The sequence below is a fragment of the Lethenteron reissneri genome, chromosome 37 (assembly GCF_015708825.2).
Source record: "Lethenteron reissneri isolate LAM-NWPU_2019-01 chromosome 37, ASM1570882v1, whole genome shotgun sequence".
Taxonomy (NCBI): Eukaryota; Metazoa; Chordata; class Hyperoartia; order Petromyzontiformes; family Petromyzontidae; genus Lethenteron; species Lethenteron reissneri.
Genome location: NC_083815.1, coordinates 13,902,957 through 13,912,774, shown reverse-complemented (window position 1 = coordinate 13,912,774; position 9,818 = coordinate 13,902,957).

Sequence of the window (9,818 nt, the reverse complement as noted above, 5' to 3'; positions counted from 1 at the left end):
ACTCGGGATCGCTTTACGAGAGTGAACAGTGTTCGGCCAAAGGCCACATTACAGCAAAAAAAAACCTTCCCAGGAATACAATGTGTGCGCGCGTGTGTGTGTGTGTAAGTGAAGGCGGTGCACTCTATCGCGACACACACAGAGGCGTTATTTCGAGTTGCAAAGGGAAAGGCAATCGATCGCGCTTGGACGCGGCGGTAACGTGGAGTGACCGGCAGGCGACGCCCCCGTGTGGCCACGCGGCACCGTTGAGGGATTTCCTTCCGGTCCAGCACCATCGGAGCCTCTTTTTATTTGTTCTTAATTTTAACCCAGGAAAGCATCGCGGAGTCTCAGGACTCGTATAAATAAACGCGGTATTATATTGTTAGGTTTTTTCGGTAAAGTCACGTAGGTAAAACATAGAAATTAATAAAATAAAATAAAGATCACGACGTTTCGGAGGCAACACAAGTCTCCGTCATCAGGTGGGACCGTCACAGCCAGATTAGCTGCATCAAGTGAGGCAATGATTCAAGATGTAATCCCTTAAAAGCGAGTTGAGGGATTACATCTTGAATCATTGCCTCACTTGATGCAGCTAATCTGGCTGTGACGGTCCCACCTGATGACGGAGAATTGTGTTGCCTCCGAAACGTCGTGATCTTTATTTTATTTTATTTTAATTAATTTTGATGTTTTACCTACGTGACTTTACCGAAAAAACCTAAGAATATGAATCATTGCAGTCACGAAAGCTTCAAATCTAGAATAAACGCGGTATTGCTTGTGGACGTGCACGGAAAGCTCCCTGCCTCAACACGGAGGTGGCTCGGGTGGCGAGACGCGGAGCGTGCGGAGGTCCGGGCAGGCGACTCGAGGCGCCCCCACGTGCCGGGCCACGCGGTGGCCACGAGATGGCAGGCGCAGCCAAGTAGTGGATAATGCTGCCCCACCCCCGCCCCATGCAGTGTTTTAAAACAAAAAAAAAGAAAACGATTTTAGATGCTGAACCAGGTAAGACCCACCACTGAGTTATGTAGCTGTTTTTTGCAGAAGCGACCTGGCCACAAATGACAGCTCAACGAAGTGGCTTAGGGGCCGTCCATAAATGACGTCACGCACCTAGGGGGGTGGGGGTCAGACATTTGTGACGATGTGTGACGAGGGGGGAGGGTAACGTCACATCATATGCGCAACTTTAAATAAATATAGACAACACGTTCTACTGAATTAAATAGACTTTTTAATAAATGTTTTCTCCAACAACATCAGAGTGCAGCGCCACATTAAATACGCACTACAAGGACAATAGTTTAAAGCGATTTGAAGCATGTTTTATTTTTTATTAGGGGGGAGGCAGAGCTTTGTGACGTCATATTTGAGGGGGGGTCTGACCTTTTGTGATGCCGTATGACGATGGGGGGGGGGGGGGCAAAAATCGTCCAAAATCGCGTGGCGTCATTTATGGACGGCCCCTTATCTGAAACGCGTGTTTCTAAATGTTGAAGGTAAAAATCTGGAGGACCCGAAGAAAAATTCACAGAGATATGACGTTTCGTTTCTCCAATGTAGCAATCACCACAACTGCAACTCAGTTTGTAGACTCCATGGTATTGTAAGTCAGGAATGACATATTTCACAGATGGAATTATATCACGGATTTCAGCAGCACCACCTCTACATAACAATGGGCTCAGTCAACCATTCTACACAACAAATACTCATTTCCTGGCAGCGATTTCAGCCGCACCACCTCTACATAACAATAGGCTAAGTCAACCATTCTACACAACAAAGACTCATTTCCTGGCAGCGATTTCAGCCGCATCACCTCTATATAACAAAAGAGCTCAGTCCCTTTTACACGCACCTTTACATCATCCGCACCTAGCTTACACAACAAAGGCTCATTCCTAACAGTGTGCTTCAGCCGCACCGAACCTCACAAAAATAATATCCAGGGGCCTACCTTGGCTCCTCTCACCCTCAACCAGTATATATACAAGGACTGTTTTCTTGGAATTTCTCTCACTTGATACAGCTATCGTGCTGTGACGGTTCCACCTGAAGACGGCAGCTTGTGTTGCCTCCGAAACGTCGTGATTTTTATTTTACTTTTATTAATTTTATTTTTTTACCTACGTGACTTTACCGAAAAAACCTAAGAATATGAATCCTTGCAGTCACGAAAGCTTTAAATCTAGAAAAGATGTATGCATGTTCTGTATAACATTGCACAGGATGGATTAAAGAAACAGACTCCACGTAATGAACGGCTGTGCGTTGCCTCTGTATTATTATTATTGTTGCTGCAGGGTTCACATTGAGGGGGGATTGACAATATCAACAACACAACTTGCAATACACACGTCTGAGTTTGTCAGCATTTGCTTCTGAGACGAGGACAGCATCTCGGATGCTGCTGCTGCTCTGCATTTAAACCGAGTGGTGGTGTAAAAAGAGCAAATATACCACGTTAATTATTTATTTTCTCGCGATTCCCAACTCCGTTTAAATCAGTTCTCGTGGTGTCGAAGCAGTCGGTAACGAATGTTATGAGCGGCTGAACACGAAGCTTCACGGTCTGTTGCCGTATAGCAGCACCCAGCCTGATGGCGATTGGCTGCTCCCTGTTCCAAAGGCAGATTTGACTCCTCGTACCCTGAGACTTGGTCGGACGGTTCCTCGATTCATTTCCGGAATCATTTCTTGACGGACGGTGGCAGCAAAAGACGGTGACTCGTGTCACAGCACGTTAGAATGGGAAAGCAGCTGCTGAATCGAAGGCAACTTCTGATGGAGATCATACTCTTAGGTTTTTTCGGTAAAGTCACATAGGGGGAAATAAATAAATAATAAAATTTATTATGGGAATAAATAATAATCATAATAGAAATAATAATAGAAATAAAATAATAAATCACGACGTTTCGGAGGCAACACAAGTCTCCGTCATCAGGTGGGACCGTCACAGCTAGATTTACTGTATTATTTATTTCTATTATTTATTTTTATTATTTATTTTATTTTTACCTACGTGACTTTACCGAAAAAACCTAAGAGTATGAATCCTTGCAGTCACGAAAGCTTCAAATCTAGAATTCTGATGGAGATTCTGCGGCTCACTCAAGGGCAGCAGCGACATCGTGAGACCGGGGTGTTGTTATACTGCACAAGTGTACCTCCAACACGTCCATAAACTACATAGTATCATCAGTATACTAAATACTATGTAGTTTATACTTTAGTGTTTTACATGGTTGTTAGTAACTGCAGCTACATACTATTAACATTCTTTCCTTTGTTAATGCTACCCCCATCCCCTTCCTTTGATGCTGCTAATCCTGCATAATGCACGGGCATAATATGACTTTGAAACCCCCCGCCCACCTCCTACGCATTTCCCATAAATATGCTAAATTCCTCTTGATATGCAATTCTTTTGTCAAGGCGCTCTTCTTCCCCCTCCAACCCAGCTTAAATATACGCTCCAAGCTTGGTGGTGTTTCATTCTTCATCTGAGGATGGCTGCTTGCGTTGTGGCCGAAACGTCGTGATAATTATTTTATGATGTTTTATTTTTATTATTTTATTATTTCCTTTCTACGTGACTTTACCGAAAGAACCAAGAAGATGAATCCCTGCAGCCACGAAAGTTTTAAATCGAAATTTAAGGCAACAGTACCCTCAATCAGACCGAGTCACCAGAAACAACAGCGATACGCACCAATACCTGCATTGCTTGCACACTACTCTGGCGCTACATTGCTACTGGCTTCACAATGATTAGTGATCCCTCGCAGTGTAGAAATTACACGCTATACGACTGCGGCTACGAACCACAAACCCTACGGAACGTAGAACGTCGCGTAGCCAGAAATAATAACCTGAAGGCGGTGTGGACGGATGATTCTGCAGTCCAACAACTCTCAGACAAAGCAATGGAGTGGATCAACCACTCACAAATGATTTTAGTAGCAGCTGTTTACCCGTGGCACACCACGGGGAAGCGAGTAGAATCGCATCTATAATGCATGCCAATATGAACGGGATACGAAAGAGAATGGAGAATAAGGGGAAATGAAACTGAAAAACGGGAGCAAAGGGTCAGGAGAGGTGATGTCAGGAACGAGGAGGTGACACGAGGGCCTTGACGCTACTGCACGGAGCAGCGTGTCCTCACGGGGGGCGGGGAGACCGGAGGGATCTTCGAGCGAGGGTGGCGCCACAAGCACGTGATTTACGGGAGTCTTGAGCTCATTGATGTTGACGGTGGTGCTGCGTTGGCAATGGTGCACACAAAACACCGCGAGGATTGTCTTTTAAATCTAATAAAGTTGCTGTACACTGGCTATACGAGAGATTACGATGCAATGCTTTGATTGTCGGGCACCACAGAGATAATGGGCTCGTTCGACGAGCAACCACCGAGTGAACGATACCCGTCACGTCCCCTCACACTCACCTCGGACCACAGAGACGGTTAAAGATCGAGAGAGTATCCACGCAGTGTCCCAATCAACGGCCCGCTAAAGGAACCCGGATTGCATTGCGCCCGCAAGGAAGATTACCGCATCGCGCACTTTTAGATGCGCTTCAGCAGCCGTCTGGAACGCTCTTCCTTCCAATATTAGGAAGCCACTGGAGCTATGCACTTTTAAATTTAGATTAAATAACTAATTTTAGCACTTTTTTGTTTTTAGTTTGTCCTTACCCCACACCTTCGATTATCACGGTTGGCTACATATGTTGCGAAAGAAGTTCAACATGCATACAATGTTCGTGTTAGAACTCAGGGCTCTCCGGCCTCTACAGGTTTTTCACTACGAAGAGTTTTTTTTTTCTCGCCGTTTACAGATTTGATCAAAGTCAGTAGCAGGGGGCAGGCTCGCAGCGAAGGGCCAGCCCCTGCAGGCGTTCGAGGGCTGCCCCGCGCAATCACGGACTCCTTTACCCGGGAAGCTCCCCCGAGGCTCAATGTGGTGTCACGGATTCACACGCCGCCATCAAACCCAACCTAAGTGGCTGAAGAGCGAGCTAGGGCATCATTACTACGCCTGGTCTACATTACACAATTACGGATGTCTTTTAAGAATCACGTACTCTGTAAATTAGGCAACGTATCGTTTCCAGCGATGTTATGACAGAAACGCGCATTCCAGCAACGAGGCATTGCTATCATCGCCATCACCACCATCATTATCATCAACACCACAGTCGCTATTCGCCACTAAGTGGTGGTGACTGTCACCACGGCGCCTGTGCCAGGCCAGGTGCACTTTGAGGCCACGTAAAGTATCGAAAGCTCGACGACAGGTCACGGGACAGACCCAGGCGCCATGAGTTGACTTTGATGATTGGCAGATGCACCACCTGTGCCCCCCAATGTGCCAACTTGCTTCGTTTTAACCGTCCGGTGCTCCGCTCGTTGTTGTGAGCGTCGCTTCTCCATCCTCCGTTGTTGCTGGATGACTGTCTCCAACTGGCCAAAAGCGCCCTTCACGAGCCTCCTCCACAGATGCCGATCTTGACACCGTTACCAGTCATCGGAAAATCCACTCAGCTCCATATCCTCCTGTACCACATTAGACCAACCCCTCTATCCAGCCAAGCAGATGCTGCTTGGACATGCGGGCCCCACGTGACCTAGCCAACCTTTCAAGGATCTGAGATCCTCACAATTCAGCCTGGTAAACCCAAGGATGGATCGTAAGCAGGCCAGCCTAAATATTTGAAAACGGCGCAGATGTTTCTTAAAAGTGCTACACGTTCCACATGCATACAGAAGTCAGGGCATGACTGTGGCCCAGAAGACCCGCAGTTTCGTTAGGAGCGACAGGCCAGAGAGCTTCCACACAGCGTTATGTAGCTGATTAAAATATGATGCTGCTCGACCGATTCTGTGACCTTGTTGCCACGCCGGAGGCGGTAATAAGCACGCTGCCTAGCTACGAAAACATCCACAATATCTCCACAACCATCACCACCACCTCCAGCATCACCATCTCCATCACCACCACAAAGCGATCCTCCACACAACGCGGCCGCTTTATTCAACAGCTCCACATCAACTTTCTCTCTCCTCCCACTCGGCCACGCAGGCCGGAGTCGAGCGCGCTCCACGTGCGACAACGCGGACGGCTCCGCTCCCGTGCGAGGTCACTCCACGCAGCGACTGCTCCACAGCCCCAGCGGTGATCGCAGCGTCACGATACCGCGAACTTCCTCTAGTCACCCCTCACTGTAGTCACCCCTCACTGTAGTCACCCCTCACTGTAGTCACCCCTCACTGTAGTCACCCCTCACCATTGCCTTCATTCACCCCTCCCCACTGCCCCTATTCACCCCTCCCCACTGCCCCTATTCACCCCTCCCCACTGCCCCTATTCACCCCTCCCCACTGCCCCTATTCACCCCTCCCCACTGCCCCTATTCACCCCTCCCCACTGCCCCTATTCACCCCTCCCCACTGCCCCTATTCACCCTCCCCACTGCCCCTATTCACCCCTCCCCACTGCCCCTATTCACCCCTCCCCACTGCCCCTATTCACCCCTCCCCACTGCCCCTATTCACCCCTCCCCACTGCCCCTATTCACCCCTCCCCACTGCCCCTATTCACCCCTCCCCACTGCCCCTATTCACCCCTCCCCACTGCCCCTATTCACCCCTCCCCACTGCTCCTATTCACCCCTCCCCACTGCCCCTATTCACCCTCCCCACTGCCCCTATTCACCCCTCCCCACTGCCCCTATTCACCCCTCCCCACTGCCCCTATTCACCCCTCCCCACTGCCCCTATTCACCCCTCCCCACTGCCCCTATTCACCCCTCCCCACTGCCCCTATTCACCCCTCCCCACTGCCTCTATTCACCCCTCCCCACTGCCCCTATTCACCCCTCCCCACTGCCCCTATTCACCCCTCCACACTGCCCCTATTCACCCCTCCCCACAGCCCCTATTCACCCCTCCCCACTGCCCCTATTCACCCCTCCCCACTGCCCCTATTCACCCCTCCCCACTGCCCCTAGTCACCCCTCCTCACTGACCCTATTCACCCCTCTCCACTGCCCCTAGTCACCCCTCCCCACTGCCCCTATTCACCCCTCCTCACTGCCCCTATTCACCCCTCCTCACTGCCCCTATTCACCCTCCCCACTACCTCTATTCACCCCTCCTCACTGCCCCTATTCACCCTCCCCACTACCTCTATTCATCCTCCCCACTACCTCTATTCATCCTCCCCACTGCCCCTATTCACCCCTCACTGCCTCCATTCACCCCTCCTCACTGCCTCCATTCACCCCTCCCCACTGCCCCTATTCACCCCTCCCCACTGCCCCTATTCACCCCTCCCCACTGCCCCTATTCACCCCTCCCCACTGCCCCTATTCACCCCTCCCCACTGCCCCTATTCACCCCCCCTCACTGCCTCCATTTACCCCTCCCCACTGCCCCTATTCACCCCTCCTCACTGCCCCTATTCACCCCTCCCCACTGCCCCTATTCACCCCTCCCCACTGCCCCTATTCACCCCTCCTCACTGCCCCTATTTACTCCTCCTCACTGCCCCTATTTACTCCTCCTCACTGCCCCTATTCACCCCTCCCCACTGCCCCTATTCACCCCTCCCCACTGCCTCCATTCACCCATCCCCACTGCCCCTATTCACTCCTCCTCACTGCCCCTATTCACCCCTCCCCACTGCCCCTATTCACCCCTCCCCACTGCCTCCATTCACCCATCCCCACTGCCCCTATTCACCCCTCCCCACTGCCTCCATTCACCCATCCCCACTGCCCCTATTCACCCCTCCCCACTGCCTCCATTCACCCCTCCCCACTGCCCCTATTCACTCCTCACTTGAGAAGTGGGGAGCCGAGGAGCGCGATCATTATGCCCTGGGCCTCACTGTGGTGATGATGGTGCTGGTGGTGGAGGAAATGATGGTGCTGGTGGTGGATGTGGTGGTGATGGAGGTGGTGGTGATGCTGGTGGAGGTGGAGAAAGTGGTGGAGCAGGTGGTCATGCTGCTGGTGATGGAGGTGGTGTCGATGCTGGTGATGTTTGTAGAGTGGTTCTATTCTCTTGCCTCGATGACTCCAAAACGCCCATGTGCCAAACTCGAATCGCCTCATCGGTCGTGCACATTGCATCAAGTCCCCATCGCGACTGCAGCCACAGCAGGGGACCGACCCAACGTCCCGGAGCTTTCCCCTAGCCCTCACCATGCCCCTGCAGATCGTGCTCGTTTATTTCTTTACGACGGCTTCGTCTTCCCTGATATGGGTCCAGCCCAGGGCAACGTAAACGCGTCTCCTCGTTTATGGCACAGATTGGTCCTTTGTCCACGATCGAAGATCCGTTTCGTCTTCTGACATTGACGTCCTCATGGTTCGTGGTATTCGGAGCGCTGGTCTACCCGTTAGATTTGAGGCCACCACCGACGGCCCTACATGTTGACGATACCTCCCCTCTGAGCTTGGATGAGACTTCGTTTTGCACCGTTTCTGGCGCCTCGACCGACGGATGGTCTCCGCTTCGTTCCTGGCTGGTGGAACTTGAAGTCGAGGAGATTCGTGCGATGTCCGGGCTCGAGGAGACCTCCCTCCTGGGCTGTCGGGACCGCGTTGCTGCCGCTTCTGCCGGAGACGATGCGCGTGGTCATGGAGGTGCAGCGAGACGCTGGCGGGGCGCGCAGCCGACAGCCGCTGTCACACGCACACTGAGACAGGCGGACAATATGCGAGCGACAGGAGCTGCCGGACACGGCCTGGGGCCACCTCCCTCCTCCACCGCAGCACGAGCGCACGGCCCCGGCGCAGAGCGCTCCAAACTTGCGCGAGTCCCCATGGACTGCGTCTGTGCACCCATGAGTAGAGAGGCAGCCACTGCACGCAGGGGCCGTCTCCCCCAGCGTGATGCGCGGAGCCCGCTACAATACACACACCTACACGCGGAGGCCGCTACAGTCCACACCTACACGCAGAGCCCCCCTACAGTCCACACCTACACGCGGAACACGCGACAGTCCACAGCTACACGCGGAGCCACCTACAATCCACACCTCGACGCAGTGGACGCTGCAATCTACAGCTCGCCGCGACACCCTCCAGCACGGCGTGCCTGGGGCTCTGGTGGGGGCGCTGCGCCCGGCGCTTTTATAGCGGGCGGGCCCCGCCCCGCCCCCCGTCCCCCCCCCAGGCCCCACCCCCCGCCCCCCGCCCCCCAGGCCCCGCCACCGCGCGCCGCACGTTCACGGCCGCACGTCCCCACTGCCGACGAGACCATCATGAGCCCGGCGCGGGGGGGGGGGGGTGAAAACCCTTCCCGGGAAGTCGCTCCACCCGTGGTGGCGCCATTTCGTGCGTAGAAAAGAAAGAAATGCAAACAAATTTGTGTTGAACCTGCAAGTTAAATTCGTTGCAATTCTATAACTCCACCGCAGCGCGCCTGTGGGTGACGGTGACACCCCGTGGACACCGAGGTGCCCACCCCCCCAACACTCTCCAGGCTCTCGGGCTCATTTCTCCCCTTGCAGCTGCGGCCCGAATGGTCGGGCCCAGGGTCGTGACGTCACGGCAGCCGCTCCATTGACAGCCTCGCGCCTGGCACGTAGACCGGGGCGGGGCACGGCTCCACGTGGCCACTGTGCACCTAGCCTGGCACGTAGACCGGGGCGGGGCACGGCTCCACGTGGCCACTGTGCACCTAGCCTGGCACGTAGGCCGGGGCGGGGCTCGGGGGTCCACGTGGGCGCGCGCACGGCTCGCATGGCCACTGTGAACCTAGCCTGGCACCAGCGCCGTCAGTGGTGAATGACGGCTGCTGTGTACAT